The 17,398-nt window shown below is 52.5% G+C and overlaps 2 long non-coding RNA genes across 3 annotated transcripts; one reads left to right on the top strand and one right to left on the bottom strand.

The window, feature by feature from the left end:
- Positions 1 to 38: 38 nt before the first annotated feature.
- LOC146398084 (uncharacterized) lies at positions 39 to 16,353 on the top strand. 2 transcript variants are annotated; one of them, XR_014821055.1, is made up of 6 exons: positions 9,153 to 9,705; positions 10,115 to 10,240; positions 10,529 to 10,947; positions 11,059 to 11,146; positions 11,940 to 12,112; positions 15,766 to 16,353. It is a non-coding gene; the product is annotated as an uncharacterized LOC146398084 (long non-coding RNA). The 2 variants fall into 2 exon arrangements; XR_014821056.1 differs by lacking the exons at positions 10,529 to 10,947; positions 11,059 to 11,146; positions 15,766 to 16,353 and adding exons at positions 39 to 173; positions 1,125 to 1,297.
- On the bottom strand, positions 8,256 to 17,350 carry LOC146398083 (uncharacterized). The gene is made up of 4 exons (XR_014821054.1): positions 17,120 to 17,350; positions 16,873 to 17,020; positions 12,617 to 13,596; positions 8,256 to 9,219 (listed from the first exon to the last, which is right to left on the bottom strand). It is a non-coding gene; the product is annotated as an uncharacterized LOC146398083 (long non-coding RNA).
- Between the last annotated feature and the right edge of the window lie 48 nt (positions 17,351 to 17,398).

Here is a 17,398-nt window from a genome sequence, read left to right as displayed (position 1 = left end):
AAATGAGGATGGCTGGGTGGGGGCAAAGAGGATGTGGGAAGAGGAGTAGGCGGGGAGGGCGCTGCAGTGGTCCCGGCAGGTGAGGTTGGCCCTGAGACTCGGTGGGGCCCTCGTGGTGGAGACGAGTGGCTGGATCAGAGAAGCAGGAGGGACTGGACTTGGCCTCAGATCAGGTATGGCGGGTGGAGACATGGGGGTGGTAGGCAATGGGGGAGAAGGCTTAGCTCCCAGGTTTCTGGCTCATCCGCCTGCAGTGGGGGTGATGGAGCCATCTCTTGGGTCAGGGAACTCCCTGGAGGACCAGGTTTGGGGAAGATCATGAGTCCAGGCTTGGACCGACGGCTGTCGCAGAGGGAAGCAGGTTGTGCGAGGGTCGGGGGGCCTGGTGCTGCCAATGCCATGGGTGGACGGTGTCACCCAGGGAGGGAGCACAGAGGGACAGGAGGGGCGCTGGCCCTGGCAGAGGAGGGTGAGGGGCTGTGGCCAGAGGGGGAGGGCACGCAGGAGGATGTGGCGGGGTGGGGGTGGGGGGGGCAAGGCAAGGGAGAACCAGCGCTTGCAAGGAGGGAGAGGCCAGCGGAAGACAGGATGCTTCCAGGAGGGAAATTGCTGTGACGACCCCAAACTGTCCCGCGGTTAGGAAATGTGAAATCCCCGGTGAGTTTAGGGGCGGGGGAAGTCAGGGGTCTGGTGGGGGGGGGTGGGGGCACAGGGAGAGTGAGGATTGAGCCAGGGCAGCGAGGGGTGAGGAGGAGGAGCCAGCTGGCTGTTGTAGTGGCTGCCCTGGGTGCCACTGGCACTGGGGCACTGATTTCCCCGGCTGTGGCTGTGGCTGTGGCTGTGGCTGTGGGAGCCCTCACCTGAGCCTCTCTCCAGAATGAGCCCTGGGCGGCAGAGAGCCCCTGTGCCAAACTCTTGCAGCCCGCCTCCCCTCGTCCCTCGCTGCCCCAGGCAGCCTTCCTCCCGCGACCAGATGGGTCGATGAGGCAGTGTGCAGGCCTGGCGTGCTTGTCACAAGGGGGGACGCCGCTGAGGGTGCCCCAGCCCCAGAGTTTCCTGTGGGGGTGGCTGAGGCCTGAGCCGGGCCTGCATCCCAGCCCAGCCTCGCCCTACCTGCCACACAGGTGTCGGTCCTGAGAGCACTCCCAGGAAACTGCCCACCCGCCTCTCCCCACTTCCTGCCGAGTTCCACCCGCCACAGCAACGGAGAGAGGAAGAGAGCAGCGTGGCCGCCGGAGTGGATGCTCTCCGGACAAAGAGGGGAGCTGCAACCCTGGGGAGATGTGTCTGCCTGCAGGTAGGAGGGGCAGGGAGGCGAGGGGGGGCCCGGGGGGGGCTCGGGGTGGGGGGTGTGGTGTGGCAGCTCCGGGCTGGAGGGCTGGCCGTTCAGGGCTCCCCATCGTGCCTGGGAGGTGGTGAGGTCCAGTGCGGGTGGGGGTGAGGGGTGAGGGGTGGGGGAGGCAGGGGTTGAAGGAGCATGACGGCCTGCAAGAGAGGTCGCAGGCGCTGATGGAGACCAGAATCCTCCGCGCACCGCAGGCGGGCGTGGACAGCGATGTGGCCAAGGTGGCAAAGAGCCTGGGCATTCCCTCTGTGGCTCGGCGGGTTAAGAAACCCGCTGAGCTTTGTCTCCGTGAGGATGTGGGTTCCATCCCTGGCCTTGTTCAGTGGGTTAAGGATCTGGCTTTGCTGCCAGAAGCTCTGGCATAGGGTGCAGGTGTGGTTGGGCTTCGACCCCTGGCCCGGGACCTTCCCTGTGCCTCAGGTGTGGCCCAGAAACAAAGAAAGAGGGCAAGACCGACCAGCGTTTGACCCAGACTGGAGTCTGACAGTTCCTCCAACAGTTAGACAGAGGTCCTGTGTGAGCCAGCAATTCCACTCCTAGGTATGCAGCCAAGCGAATTCAAGTGGATGCCACAGGGAATTCCCATTTTGGCGCAGCGGCAACCTATCAGAGTAGTATCCTTGAAGATGCGGGTTCGACCCCTGGCCTCGCTCAGTGGGTCGGGGATCCAGTGCTGCCCTGAGCTGTGGTGTAGGTCGCAGACTCAGCTTCGATCCTGTGATGCCATGCTGGCAGCAGCAGCTCCCATTCAACCCCTAGCCTGGGAACTTTCATATGCCATAACTGGTTCCCTAAAAAGAAAAAAAAAAAAAGACGAATTTTGTAATCTGGAAATAAATTTGGTAGGAGGGGTGAGTTCCCTGGCAGCCTTTCAGTTAAGGGCTCAGAATTGTCCCTGCCGTGGCTCCGGTTCAAATCCTGGTCTGGGAACTTGCACACACCCTGGGTGTGGACAAAAGAAAGGGAAATAAAATGTTTTTACTTAAAACAAATCATTATTATTTTTGTGTGTGTGTCTTTTTGCCATTTCTTGGGCCGCTCCCTCGGCATATGGAGGTTCCCATGCTAGGGGTCGAATCAGAGCTGTAGCCCCTGGCCTATGCCAGAGCCACAGCAACGAGGGATCCGAGCCGCATCTGCGACCTACACCACAGCTCAGGGCAATGCCGGATCGTTAACCCACTGAGCAAGGGCAGGGATCGATCCCACAACCTCATGGTTCCTAGTCGGATTCGTTAACCACTGGGCCACGATGGGAACTCCTAAAAAATGTTAAAAGACACAGGGAGTTTCTTGTCTAGATACAGTTATGTGTGAAAACCATATTTGAACACTTTTCCATGTCACGCCAAAAGGGATCATTTCAATGACTGGGCTCCTCTCTATGATGTTCCAAGGCTAAAAAGCATTGAAATGCACGTTTTCCACCTGCTACATTTTTACTCCTGTTTCAGTAAGACATTTCACTTGGAGTTGTAATTTCCCAAGAATGCAGCCCGGGAGTGGTATAGCCAACTACTGACAGAAGCTCCTTGAATGTGTAACACGTTTCATAAACCTCAGTGAAAGTGTGTTTGCAGGTATCTGCAGATTTCTTCCTGGGTGTCACAAATATATATTCATGGGGTTCAATCTTTTTTTTTTTTAATTACTCAAATGAATTGATCACATCTGTAGTTGTATAATGATCATAACAATCTAGTCTCACAGGATTTCCATCCCACAGCCCAAGCACATCGCCCCACCCCCCAAACTGTCTCCTCTGGAGACCATAAGTTTTTCAATGTCTGTGAGTCAGCGTCTGTTCCGCAAAGACGTTCCGTCTGTCCTTTTTTCAGCTTCCACGTGTCAGTGAAAGCATTGGATGTTGGTGTCTCATTGTATGGCTGACTTCACTTAGCATGATAATTTCTAGGTCCATCCATGTTGCTAAAAATGCCGGTATTTCGTTCCTTTTCGTGGCCGAGTAACATTCCATTGTGTATATGTACCACCCCTTCTGGATCCACTCCTCTGTCGATGGACATTGAGGTTGTTTCCATGTCTTGGCTATTGCAAAGAGTGCTGCAATGAACACTGGAGTACATGTGTCTTTGCGAGTTGTGGTTTTCTCTGGATAGGTGCCCAGGAGTGGGCTTGCTGGATCAAATGGTAGTTCTATGTTTAGTTTTCTGAGGAATCTCCATGCTGCTTTCCACAGTGGTTGCACCAATTTACAATCCCACCAACAGTGAACTCGGGTTCCTTTTTCTCCACAGCCTCTCCAGCACTTATTGTTTGTAGACTTTCGGATGATGGCCATTCTGGCTGGGGTCAGGTGGTACCTCATCGTGGTTTTGATTTGCATCTCTCTAATAAGGAGTGATGTTGAACATCTTTTCATGTGTTTCTTGGCCATCTGTATGTCTTCTTTGGAGAACTGTCTGTTTAGATCTTCTGCCCAGGTTTTGATGGTGTTGTTTGTTTTTTTTTTTTGTTTGTTTGTTTGTTTTTTGGTATGGAGCTGCAGAAGGTGTTTATGAACTTTGGAGATGAATCCCTTGTCAGTGGATTCACTTGCAAAGATTGTCTCCCATTCTGTGGGTTGTCTTTTCGTGTTGTTTAGGGTTTCCTTTGCTGTGCAGAAACTTTGAAGTTTGATTAGGTCCCATTTGTTTATGTTTGTTTTTACTGTCATTCCTCTAAGAGGTGGATCTGAGAAGATGTTGCTGTCGTTTGTCAGAGAGTGTTTGGCCTGCGTTTTCCCCTAAGAGTTTTATAGTGCCTGGTCTTATATCTAGGTCTTTAATCCATTTGGAGTTTGTTTTTGTGTATGGTGTCAGGGAGTGCTCTAATTTCATTCTTTTCCATGTGGCTGTCCAGTTTTCCCAGCACCACTTATTGAACAGGCTGTCCTTTCTCCATTGTATACCCTGGCCTCCTTTGTCATGGATGAGTTGGCTGTAGGTGCGTGGGTTGAATTCTGGGCTTTCTACCCTGTTCCACTGATCTATATTTCTGTCTTTGTGCCAGCACCATGCGGTTTTGATGACGGTTGCTTTGTAGTATCGTCTGGAGTCCGGGAGCCTGATTCCTCCAGCTCCATTTTTCTTTTTCAGGATGTGTTTGGCTATTCTGGGTCTTTGGTGCTCCCAAACCAACGTTAAAATATTTTATTCGAGTTCTGTGCAAAATGTCCTTGGTAATTTGATAGGGATTGCACTGAATCTGTAGATTGCCTTAGGTAGCGTAGTCATTTTGATAACATTAACCCTTCCAGTCCACGAGCCTGGTATATCTTTCCATCTATTTGTGTGTCATCTTTGATTTCTTTCATCAGTGTCTTATAGTTTTCAGAGTACAGGTCCTTTGTCTCTTTAGGTAGGTTTACTCTTTAGGTAGGTGTTTTATTCTTTTGGATGCGATGGTAAACGGGATTGCTTCCCTAATTTCTTTTTCTGCTCTTTCATTGTTAGTGTATAGACATGCCGTTGATTTCTGTGCATGCATTTTGTATCCTGCGACTTTGCCAAATTCGTGGATGCCAATTTTAACAGTTTTCTGGTAGAGTCTTTAGGGTTGTCTAGGTATAGTATCGTGTCATCTGCAAATAGGGATAGTTTTACTTCTTCCTTTCCAAGTTGGATTCCTTTTATTTCTTTTACTTCTCTGACTGCTGTGGCTAGGACTTCCAAAACCATGTGGAAGAGTAAAGGCGAGAGTGGACATCCTTGTCTTGCTCCTGATCTCAGTGGGAATTCTCTCAGCTTTTCACCATTGAGAATGATGTTCGCTGTGGGTTTGTCATATATGGCCTTTACCATGTTGAGGTAGGTTCCTGTTAGGCCCACTTTCTGAAGGGTTTTTTTTTTTTTTATCAGAAATGGGTGTTGGATTTTGTCAAAGGCTTTTTCTGCATCTAGTGATTGAGAGGATCATATGGTTTTTCTTCTTCAGTTTGTTAATGTGGTGTATCACACTGATGGATTTGCGGGTATTGAAGAACCCTTGCATCCCTGGGATAAATCCCACTTGATCATGATGTACAATTCTTTTAATGTGTTCAATGTTGGATGCGGTTTGCTAGTATTTTGTTGAGGATTTTTGCACTGATGTTCATCAGTGAAATTGGCCTGTAGTTTTCTTTTTTTGTGGTATCTTTGTCTGGTTTTGGTATCAGCGTGATGGTGGCCTCATAGAATGAGTTTGGGAGTATCCCTTCCTCTGCAAGTTTTTGTAATAGTTTCAGAAGGAGAGGTGTTAGCTCTTCTCTAAATGTTTGATGGAATTTGCCTGTGAAGCCATCTGGTCCTGGACTTGTGTTTGTTGGAAGTTTGTGCTTCCGCGGCATATGGAGGTTCCCAGGCTAGGGGTCGAATCGGAGCTGTAGCCGCCAGCCTACACCAAAGCCACAGCCATGCGGGATCCGAGCTGCATCTGCAACCTACACCACAGCTCACGGCAATGCCGGATCCTCAACCCACTGAGCAAGGCCAGGGATCGAACCCGCAACCTCATGGTTCCTAGTCGGATTCATTAACCACTGAGCCACGGCGGGAACTCCCTTGTTGGCAGTTTTTTGATCGCAGTTTCAATTTCCGTTCTTGTGATGGGGCCATTCATCTTTTCTGTTTCATCTTGGTTTAGTCTTGGAAGATGGTACTTTTCTAAGAATTTGTCCATTTGTTCTAGGTTTTCCGTTTTCTTGGCATATAGTTGCATGTGGTAGTGTCTTATGATCCTTTGTATTTCTGTGATGTCCGTTGTTACTTCTCCTTTTTCATTTCTAATTTTATTGAGTCCTCTCTCTTTTTTGCCTGATCAGTCTGGCTAGGGGTTTATCAATTTTGTTGCTCTTTTCAAAGAACCAGCTTTTTGTTTCATTGATCTTTTCTATGGTTTCCTTTGTTTCTAGTTCATTGATTTCTGCTCTGATCTTTATGATTTCTTTCCTTGTACTAGCTTTAGGTCTTGTCTGTTCTTCTCTCTCGAGCTGCTTGAGATGGAAAGTTAGCTTGTTTGTCTGAGCTTTTTCTTGTTTCCTGAGGTGGGCTTGTATTGCTATAAACTTTCCTCTCAGAACGGCTTTTGCTGCATCCCATGGGTTTTGGAGTGTCGTATCTTTGTTGTCATTTGCTGCTAGGTATTTTTAAATTTCCTCTTTGCTTTCTTCAGTGATCCATTGGTTGTTTAGTAGCATGTTGTTTAGTCTGCACGTGTTTGTGTTTTCTGCAGTTTTTTTCTTGTTGTTGGTTTCTAGTCGTGTAGCATTGTCGTCAGAAAAGATGCTTGACATGACTTCAATTTTCTTAAAGTTACCGAGGTTGGATTTGTGGCCCAGGATGTGATCAATCGTAGAGGATGTTCGATGTGCACTTGAGAAGAATGTGTATTCTGTTGCTTTTGGATGGAATGTCCTATCAATATGTCTTATGTCCATCTGGTTTAATGCATCATTCCGGGCCTGTGTTTCCTTATTGATTTTCTGTCTGGTTGATCTGTCCATTGCTGTAAGTGGGGCGTTAAGGTCCCCCACTATGACTGTGTTATTGTCGACTTCTCCTGTTAAGGTTGTTAGCAGTTGCCTTATGTATGTATGGTGGTGAACCCGTGTTGGGTGGGTAGATATTTAGAATTGTTGTATCATCTTCTTGGATTGATCCTTTGATCATTATGTAATGTCCTTCTTTGTCCCTTAAAATATTCTTCATTTTAAAGTCTATTTTGCCTGACATGAGTAGTGCTACTCCAGCTTTCTTTTGATCCCTGTTTGTGTGAAATATTTTCTTCCATCCTCTCACTTTCAACGTGTGTGTGTCCCTAGAAGTGAAGTGGGTCTCTTGAAGACAGCACATATATGGGCCTTGTTTTTGTATCCATTCAGCCAGTCTATGTCTCTTGGTTGGGGCGTTTAGTCCATTCACGTTTAAGGTGATTATTGATATGTATGTTCTTATTGCCATTTTATTAATTGCTTTGGATTTGTTTTGCTGCTCTTTTTTCCTTCCTTCTCCTCTTGTTCTTTTCTGCCTAGAGAAGTTCCTGTCGTATTTGTTGTAAGGCTGGTTTAGTGTTGCTGAATTCGCTCAGCTTTTGCTTATCTGTGAAGGTTTTGATTTCTCTTTCAAATCTGAATGAGAGCCTTGCTGGGTAGAGTAATCTTGGTTGGAGGTTTTTTCCTTTCATCACGTTAAGTATATCATGCCACTCCCTTCTGGCCTGCAGAGTTTCTGCTGAAAAATCTGCCGCTAACCTTATTGGGGTTCCCTTGTGTGTTATTTGTTTCTTTCCCCTGGCTGCTTTCAAGATTTTCTCTTTGTCTTTAATTTTGGTCAGTTTGATTAGTATGTGTCTCGGTGTATTCCTCCTTAGGTTTATTTTATATGGTACTCGTTGTGCGTCCTGGAGTTGAGTGAGTGATTCCTTTCCCATGTCAGGGAAGTTTTCGGCTGTTATCTCTTGAAGTATTTTTCTGTCCCCTTCTCTCTCTCTTCTCCTTCTGGTACCCCTATGATACGGATGTTGGTGCCTTTCACGTTGTCCCAGAGTTCTCTGAGACTCTCTCCATTTCTTTTCAGTCTTTTTTCTCTTTTCTGTTCCGCATCCGTAATTTCCACTAATCTGTCCTCCACCGCGCTTATTCCTTCTTCTGCCTCCTGTATTCTGCTGTTAGCTGCTTCTAGTGAATTTGTATTTTGCATCTCTTCTTGCTTAAGTTTTATGTCTTGTATCTCTTTGTTCAGTGGTTCCATGTAAGTTATCCATCTTTGCCTCCAGTTTACTTCCAATGTCTTGCATCACCTTCAGCATCAACAGTCTAAAGTCTTTTTCCTGGAGGCTGAGAATCTCCTCATCACTTAGCAGATTTTCTGGGTTTTTTTCCTTTCTCCGTCCTCTGAGTTATAGTTCTCTGTCCTTTCATTTTTATAGGTTTTTGGTGTGGTGGCCTTTTTACAGATAATAGAGTTGTAGCCTCTCTTACTTCTGAGGTCTGCCCCCCCCCGTGGCTGAAGCCAGTCTGGGGGGCTTGCTGTAGGCTACCTGATGGGAGGGGCTGATGCCTGCCCACTGGTAGGTGGAGCCGATTCTAATCCCCTCTGGTGGGTGGGGCTTAGTCCCTGGATGGGATTAGAGGCAGCTGTGTGCCTGAGGGGTCTTTCAGTAGCCTGTTTACTGAGGGGCGGGGCTGGGATCCCACCTGGACTGTTGTTTGCCCTGGGGCTTCTCAGCAGCTGACTGGCTTGGGTGGGGCTAGATTTTCCCAAAATGGCCACCTCCAGAGAAAGGCAGGCTGCTGAATATTCCTGAGAGCTTTGCTTTCAGTGTCCTTCCCTCACAACAGGCCACGCTCACTCCTGTTTTCCCAGGATGTCCTCCAAGAACTGCAGTCAGGTTTGACCCAGATCCCTATGGAGAGTTTGCTTTGCCCTTGGGACCCAGTGCCCGTGAAAGTCTGTGTGTGCCTTTTAAGAATGGAGTCTCTGTTTCCCCCAGACCCATGGAGTTCCTGCGCACAAGTCCCACTGGGCTTCAATGCTAGATGCTCCAGGGGCTCTTTCTCCCAGTGCCAGATCCCCACACGTGAGAGTTTGATGTGGGGCTCAGAACTCTCACTCCTGTAGGTGAGTCTCTGTGAACCAGTTAGTGTCCAGGCTGTGGAGCTTCCCACCCAGGAGGTATGGGGTTGTTTATATCGCGAACTTGCCCCTCCTACCACCTCTCGATGCGTCCTCCTCTTTTTCTTCTGGGGTAGATATCTCTTTTAAGGTTTCCAGTCCATTTGGGTGAAGACTGCTCAGAACTTAGTTGTGAATTTTGTTGTTTTTAGGAGAGAAGTTGAGCTCCAGTCCTTCTGTTCTGCCATCTTCATCCTCAATATCCTCGTGGGGTTCAATCTTGAAGAAAAAAAGAAGATCCCTTTAGGGAGTTGCCATCATGGCTCCGTGGTAACAAACCCGACTAGCACCCATGAGGTTGAGGGTTCGATCCCTGGCCCTGTTCAGTGGGGTAAGGATCCGGCGATGCAGGAGCTGTGGTGTAGGTCTCAGATGCAGCTCAGACCTGGCGTGGCTGTGGCTGTGGCTGTGGCTGTGGCTGTGGGGTGGGCTGGCACCTGCAGGTCTTATTCGACCCCTAGCCTGGGACCTCCCATGTGCCAAGGGTTCGGCCCTAAAAGGAAAAAAAGAAGAAGCCGTCCCCAAGGAAAGCGTGAATGTCCTGACTGTCCAGACGAGCACGCGGAGGTGCACAGTCTGGCCGAGGTCACTTGACGGCAGAGCTGGGGTTTGAACCCTGCCTTCTCGTCTATCGGCTCATCAGCAAGTGGTCTCCGGAGTACCTGTCATGTGCCAGGCACGTTGCTAGGTGCCAGGCTTACAAAGGTGAGCAACGACAGAGTCCTCACCCTCCTGGGGCTTAGAGTATCCTGGCAGGGGGGCGGGTAGATAGCGATACTTGACCAGGGTACAGGATGGTAAAGTGACAGGCTGTGATAAGAGAGGCACTTGGGGCTCTCTCTGGTGGGGTGTAACAAAGAAAGCAGACCTCGCTGGGTATTCAGAGGAGCTGCCCGAGGAAGGGTCACCTGAGCAGGATGCTAAACGAGGACTGAGCAAAGGGAGGAGAGAGACGTGCAGAGAGGGCAGAGCCCATGCAAAGGTCCTGGGGCAGGAGGGACCATGACACATCTGGGAACCCAGTGGGAGGTCCGTGGCGCTGCAGCGCAGAAACCAGGAGAGCAAGTAAAGCACCAGGCCCAGCAAGGGCTTACCGAGCGTTTCCTCTGGCCAGGCTCTGTCCTCAGAGCCTCCAGAGCGATCGCTCAGGTCATCCTCACAACCCCCCTGTGACCTTGCTGGGGCCATGAGCACCCCCATGTTCCAGAGGAGGAATCCCGAACACAGCAGGAGGCGCCAGGTACCCAGAATCCCCTGGCAGGGGCCTCGTGGGTGGAGCTCAGATGTGAGTGCAGGCAGCCTGGCTCCAGAGCCTGTGCTCTGCCCCTCTGAGCGGTACCGCAGAGGGAGGGGAAGCTGAGGGACAGGCGGGGGCCAAGTGACGCTGAGGCCCTGTCAGAGCTTGGGCTCTTTTCTCGAGAGGAGTGGAGAGGTTTGTAAGCAGGATGATAGGCAAATCCGTTTGTGTTTGACAATGAGGATGGAAAGGGAGTTCCCAGCGTGGCTCAGCAGGAACCACCCCGACTAGGATCCCTGAGGATGCGGGTTCCATCCCTGGCCTCGCTCAGTGGGTGAAGGATGGAGCCTTGCCACAAGCTGCAGCGCAGGTCGCACATGGGTGGCTCAGATCTGGCGTGGCTGTGGCCGTGGTGTAGGCTGGCAACTGCAGCTCCAATTCAACCCCGAGCCTGGGAACTTCCATATGCCACACCTGGGGCCCTAAAAAAAAAAAAAAAAAAAAAAAAAAGTGCCGGGTTGGGGGAATAAATAGCCGAAATGAGGATGGCTGGGTGGGGGCAAAGAGGATGTGGGAAGAGGAGCAGGCGGGGAGGGCGCTGCAGTGGTCCCGGCAGGTGAGGTTGGCCCTGAGACTCGGTGGGGCCCTCGTGGTGGAGACGAGTGGCTGGATCAGAGAAGCAGGACGGACTGGACTTGGCCTCAGATCAGGTATGGCGGGTGGAGACATGGGGGTGGTAGGCAATGGGGGAGAAGGCTTGGCTCCCAGGTTTCTGGCTCATCCGCCTGCAGTGGGGGTGATGGAGCCATCTCTTGGGTCAGGGAACTCCCTGGAGGACCAGGTTTGGGGAAGATCATGAGTCCAGGCTTGGACGGACAGCTGTCACAGAGGGAAGCAGGTTGTGCGAGGGTCGGGGGGCCTGGTGCTGCCAATGCCATGGGTGGACGGTGTCACCCAGGGAGGGAGCACAGAGGGACAGGAGGGGCTTCCCCATCCCCGGAACCTCCGGGGCGCTGGCCCTGGCAGAGGAGGGTGAGGGGTTGTGGCCAGAGGGGGAGGGCACGCAGGAGGATGTGGCGGGTGGAGGGTTGGGGGTGGGGGGCAAGGCAAGGGAGAACCAGCGCTTGCAAGGAGGGAGAGGCCAGCGGAAGACAGGATGCTTCCAGGAGGGAAATTGCTGTGACGACCCCAAACTGTCCCGCAGTTAGGAAATGTGAAATCCCCGGTGAGTTTAGGGGCGGGGGAAGTCAGGGGTCTGGTGGGGGGGTGGGGGTACAGGGAGAGAGAGGATTGAGCCAGGGCAGCGAGGGGTGAGGAGGAGGAGCCAGCTGGCTGTTGTAGTGGCTGCCCTGGGTGCCACCGGCACTGGGGCACTGATTTCCCTGGCTGTGGCTGTGGCTGTGGCTGTGGCCGTGGCCGTGGCTGTGGGAGCCCTCACCTGAGCCTCTCTCCAGAATGAGCCCTGGGCGGCAGAGAGCCCCTGTGCCAAACTCTTGCAGCCCGCCTCCCCTCGTCCCCCGCTGCCCCAGGCAGCCTTCCTCCCGCGACCAGATGGGTCGATGAGGCAGTGTGCAGGCCTGGCGTGCTTGTCACGAGGGGGGACGCCGCTGAGGGTGCCCCAGCCCCAGAGTTTCCTGTGGGGGTGGCTGAGGCCTGAGCCGGGCCTGCATCCCAGCCCAGCCTCGCCCTACCTGCCACGCAGGTGTCGGTCCTGAGAGCACTCCCAGGAGACTGCCCACCCGCCTCTCCCCACTTCCTGCCGAGTTCCAGCCGCCACAGCAACGGAGAGAGGAAGAGAGCAGCGTGGCCGCCGGAGTGGATGCTCTCCGGACAAAGAGGGGCGCTGCAACCCTGGGGAGATGTGTCTGCCTGCAGGTAGGAGGGGCAGGGAGGCGAGGGGGGGCCCGGGGGGGCTCGGGGTGGGGGGTGTGGTGTGGCAGCTCCGGGCTGGAGGGCTGGCCGTTCAGGGCTCCCCATCGTGCCTGGGAGGTGGTGAGGTCCAGTGCGGGTGGGGGTGAGGGGTGAGGGGTGGGGGAGGCAGGGGTTGAAGGAGCATGACGGCCTGCAAGAGAGGTCGCAGCCGCTGATGGAGACCAGAATCCTCCGCGCATCGCAGGCGGGCGTGGACAGCGATGCGGCCAAGGTGGCAAAGAGCCTGGGCATTCCCTCTGTGGCTCGGCGGGTTAAGAAACCCGCTGAGGTTTGTCTCCGTGAGGATGTGGGTTCCATCCCTGGCCAGGTTCAGTGGGTTAAGGATCCGGCTTTGCTGCCAGAAGCTCTGGCATAGGTTGCAGGTGTGGTTGGGCTTCGACCCCTGGCCCGGGACCTTCCCTGTGCCTCAGGTGTGGCGCAGAAACAAAGAAAGAGGGCAAGACCGACCAGCGTTTGACCCAGACTGGAGTCTGACAGTTCCTCCAACAGTTAGACAGAGGTCCTGTGTGAGCCAGCAATTCCACTCGTAGGTATGCAGCCAAGGGACTTCAAACCGATGCCAATGGGAGTTCCCCTTATGGCGCAGTGGAAACAAATCCGTCTAAGATCCATGAGGATGCAGGTTCGACCCCTTGCCTCGCTTAGTGGGTCTGGGATCCGGTGTTGTTGTGAGCTGTAGTGTAGTTCTCTGACTTGGCTTGGATCATGCGTTGCTGTGGCTGAGGCCAGTAGCCACAGCTCTAATTCTACAGCTAGCCTAGAATTTCCATAAGCTGCAGGTGTGGCCCTAAAAAGAAAAAAAAAATGTTAATGGACTGAATTTTTGTGTCCTTTCCACATTTTTCTGTTGAAGCAGTTCCAGTCCTGGCTTAGTGGTAATCGAATCCGACTTGGAACCAGGAGTTTTTCGGTTTGATCCCTGGCCTCGCTTTAGTGGGGTAAGGATCCAGCTTTGGTCGTGAGCTGTGGTGTAGGTTTCAGACGCGGCTCAGATCCCATGTTGCTGTGGTTTTGGTGCAGTCGGGGGGCTACAGCTCTGATTAGACCCCTAGCCTGGGAACCTCCATGTGTTGGGGGTGTGGCCCCAGAAAAGACCAAAAATGAAGACATTCTTCTGTTGAATCTAATCCCCAGTGTGGCGGCGTTTGGAGGCGGGAAATAATTCAGTTTAGAGGTGGTCATGACGGTGGCACTCCCATGATGGGGTCACTGTCCTTACAAGAGGAAGAGGAGTTCCCACTGTGTCTTAGTGGGATGTCTCTGTGACCATGCGTTTCGATCTCTGGGCGCCTCTCAGTGGGTTAAGAATCCAGCATTGCCACAAGCTGTGGTAAGTCACAGGCGTGGCTTGGATCCTGCTTTCTGTGGCTGTGGCGTAGGCCAGCAGCTGCAGCTCTGATTCGACCACTAGGCTGGGATCTCACGTGCTGCAGGCACAGCCATCAAAAGAAAAAAAGAGAAAGAAATAAGCTAGCTGGCCCCCAGCCTCCCCCTTTCCCCTCCGCTCTCGCCCCACTTCCCACGCTCTCCCCCCCTTTTTCCCTCCCTACTTCCTCTCCCCCTTCCCCTCCCTCCCTTCCGTCTCCCCCTCCTTCCCTCCCTTTCTGTCATGGCTCAGCTGAAACGAATCTGACTGGTATCCATGAGGATGCAGGTTCAATCCCTGTCCCTGCTCAGTGGGCTAAGGATCGAGTGTTGCTTAAGCTGTGGTGTGGGTCACAGATGCAGTTTGGATCTGGTGTGGCTGTGGCCAGTGGCTAAAGCTCTGATTTGACCCCTAGCCTGGGAACTTCCATATGCCACAGGTGCAGACCTAAAATGACAAAAAATAAAAATGAAAAAGCAGGTAGCCATCTGCAATCCAGGAAGAGAGCCCTCAGCACAGCCCCACTGTGCTGGCACCCTGACCTCAGACTTGCAGCCTCTAGAACTGTGAGAAAGAATTTCTGTTGTTTAGGCTACCCCAGTCTATGTTATTTTGTTACAGAAGCTCAGGCTAAGAAAATATGTGCACATAAAAATGTGTACGTGAATGCTCACAGCAGCATTGGTCATGGCAGCCAAAAAGTGGGGGGGAAAATCCAAATGTCCATTAATTCGTGAAAGGATAAAGAAAGTGGCATATCCGCACACTGGGATGTTTGGCCATGAGAGTGAAGGGTGTTGTGCTGGGGCTACTACGTGGAGGAACCTTGAGGACGTGGCAGTGTGTAGCCTGGTGGGGAAGAGAAGCATATGGACGCGCGATGACAATACGGCGAGTGTGATGAGGGAGAGGGGCCCGATGAGAGGTCTGAGGAGGGGTGTGGGGGGCAGGCATGGGCTGAGAGGAGGAGGAGGAATTAGCCAGGTGAAAGGGAAGAAGATGGGGAACGGCCTGGAGGCAAGGAACATCCTGGAGTGTTCTGGGAGCTACAGGCATTGGCACAGCTGGTGGCAGGGAGGTGGCAGGAGTGGCTGGGCAGGGCCTCAGAGGCCACATCCCCACATCTGTCCATGGTCAGATGGCTGCTAAGTGGAGGATGGAATGGAGGTGGGGGGGAGTCCATCCAGATGAGAGGCTGAGACAGAGAAATATTTAGGAGGTAGAAAGTAGGAACTTGAGGGAGTTCCCTTCGTGTCTCAGGGGTTAACGAACCTGACTAGGATCCATGAGGATGCGGTTCGATCCCTGGCCTTGCTCAGTGGGTTAAGGATCCAGTGTTGCTGTGAGCTGTGGTGTAATTCACAGATGCAGCTCAGATCTGGTGTGGCTGTGGCTGTGACTCAGGCCAGCGTCTACAGCTCTGGTTAGACCCCAAGCCTGGAAACCTCCATATACTGCAGGTGTGGCCCTAAAAAGACAAAGTAGGGCCTTGGGGCTGACTGGTAGGGAAGGGGAGGAGACTCGGCTTCATAGAGGTACTGTGCCCAGAGAAAAGGAGAAGAGCTGGTTTCAATTTTGTTGCAGACAGGCTGCACTTGGGGCTCCTGGCAGCCACCCATGCAGGTGGATATTTGCACTTGGAACTCAGAAGAGAGCAGTTCAGGCTGGTGACAGATCTGGGTGACACAGGTGCAGGCATGGTGCCTGAGTCCCCAGAGTGGAATGGGTGAGGGCCCTAGGGGAGGGCGGAGGGGAGAGAGCAGTGGGCCAGGGCATCACCATTTACAGGGTGCTGTGGGCAAAGGACAGTGTTGCCAGGAGGATGACAGGCAATTTACGGGTCCACTTGCATGAGGGCTGGGTGTGGCCACCAGATTTCGAAACAGCATCAGCTGGGAGGGAGAGAGGGACCCCTGTGATAGCCCTTATCATCTCTGCCACCGTCACTTACTTTTGTCTATCCCCTAACTAGATGGCACTGCCAGAGGGGAGACACAATTTCCACAGCTTTGTGTCTCCAGACAAAACCCGACTCATTCCAAACATATTCGCTGTGCACCTGCTGTGCTTGTGGGGTGCACAGTAGGTGCTCAGACTGGGTGGCTGAAGCTCTAGGCAGGCCCTGCCACCAATTGCCATGTGACCTCAAGTAAGTTACAACTTGTCTCTCCAAGAATTTGCTCATTAGCAGTAGATGATTTTTTCTTCTTTTTTTTTTTTTGCTTTTTAGGGCCACACCCACCCCATACAGAAGTTCCCAGGCTAGGGGTTGAAATCAGAGCTACAGCTTCCGGCCCATGCCACAGCCACAGCAATTCGGGATCCAAGCCACGTCTGCGACCTACACCACAGCTCATAACAACGCTGGATCCCCCACCCACTGAGCGAGACCAGGGGTTGAACCCGAAACCTCATGGATATTAGCCGGATTCATTTCCATTGAGCCACGATGGTAACTCCAGCAGTAGGTGATTTCTGAAGCTCCTCCTGGTGACAAAATGTGATGACTCTGGGACTTCTGTGTCTGCTGCTACATTATCTGCTGTCCACCAAGCTCTTGGCAAGGTCAAAAGCGTGGGGTGAGGTAGGGTGTGGAGCGGCAAGACCCTCCTGCCAGAGGATCCTGCTGCCGCTGTCCTACCACAGACCCCCATGCACTCCGCCCCCTGCTGGCCTCTCCAACACCCACACCCATCCATCCCCACTGGCTCTGTGGGCTCCAGTCACAAATTCTCCCACATTTTGTTCTCCCCACAAGCCTTCATGCCTCAGAGCCTTTGCACATGCTGTTCCCTCTGACTAGACACCCTTCCCTTAATTCTTCACCTTGTCTTCATTCTTTAGTGCTTACCTCCAATGCGGCTTTGCCAGAGGCATCTCAGGCCTCTGGGGACAATCACATTCAAGCGACCCTTTCCGAGCACCCTGTGTTTTTCCCCAGCTCTCATATAATCATGGCTATCAAGTAGTCAGATGTTTAATATCTGTCCAGTTCTGCTCTTAAACCTGTGAGAGGGGTTCCTGCCATGGATCCCACTTTATTTTAACTAAAAATTATTTTTGTTTTTGGCTGCCCCACAGCATATGGAGTTCCCCGGCCAGGGGTCCAATGCTAGCCCAGTTGCAACCTACACAGCAGCTGCAGGAATGCCAGATCCTTCAACCCACTGTGCAGACTGGGGATTGAACCTGCATCCTGGTGCCCCACCAATCTTGTGCCACAGCAGGAACTCTCATGGGTCCCCCTTTAGATAGCTCTACCCTGGACCTTCTCTGTCTGTGCCTCTCCCCCCAGGATGAAGAATCTGCGGGGCCCCCTTGGAGCCCAGGCCCATACCTTTAGATCATGCTCCTGATGTGTGGGACTCCAGGCCTGTTCCCTCAGAGGGAGGACCATGTGGGGTGACTAAGGGCCAGCAGGTGGCACTCGTGGATGGGAGTGTCCGCATGTGGGCACTTGAACCTCCCCTTGGGCCAGCATGGCTCTGAAGTGGGAAGACAGTGGGGGGCAGGCTGAGCGCAGAGCCAGTTCTTGGCATGCCACCCAGTTGGGCATGGAATTTGGATGAGTCAAAGAAGTTTACCTTAGGAGTTCCCATTGTGGCTCAGTGGAAACAAATCTGAATAGCATCCTTGAGGACTCGGGTTTGATTCCTGGCCCCGCTCAGTGGGTTAAGGATCCGGTGTTGCCGTGAGCTGTGGTGTAGGTTGCAGATGCACTGGGATCTAGCGTTGCTGTGGCTGTGGCGTAGGCCAGCAGCTACAGCTCCATTGGACTACTAGCCTGGGAACCTCCATATGCCATGGGTGTGGCCCTAAAAAGACAAAAAAAAAAAGTTTACGTTAGAACCTGGCCTTCCAGA

Source organism: Sus scrofa, chromosome 12 (genome assembly GCF_054392235.1).
Source record: "Sus scrofa isolate SSC_HxYL_T2T_F1_AM1 chromosome 12, Sscrofa_HxYL_maternal_Yorkshire_Landrace_v2.0, whole genome shotgun sequence".
Lineage (NCBI taxonomy): Eukaryota > Metazoa > Chordata > Mammalia > Artiodactyla > Suidae > Sus > Sus scrofa.
This window is presented reverse-complemented; position numbering and strand designations above follow the sequence as displayed.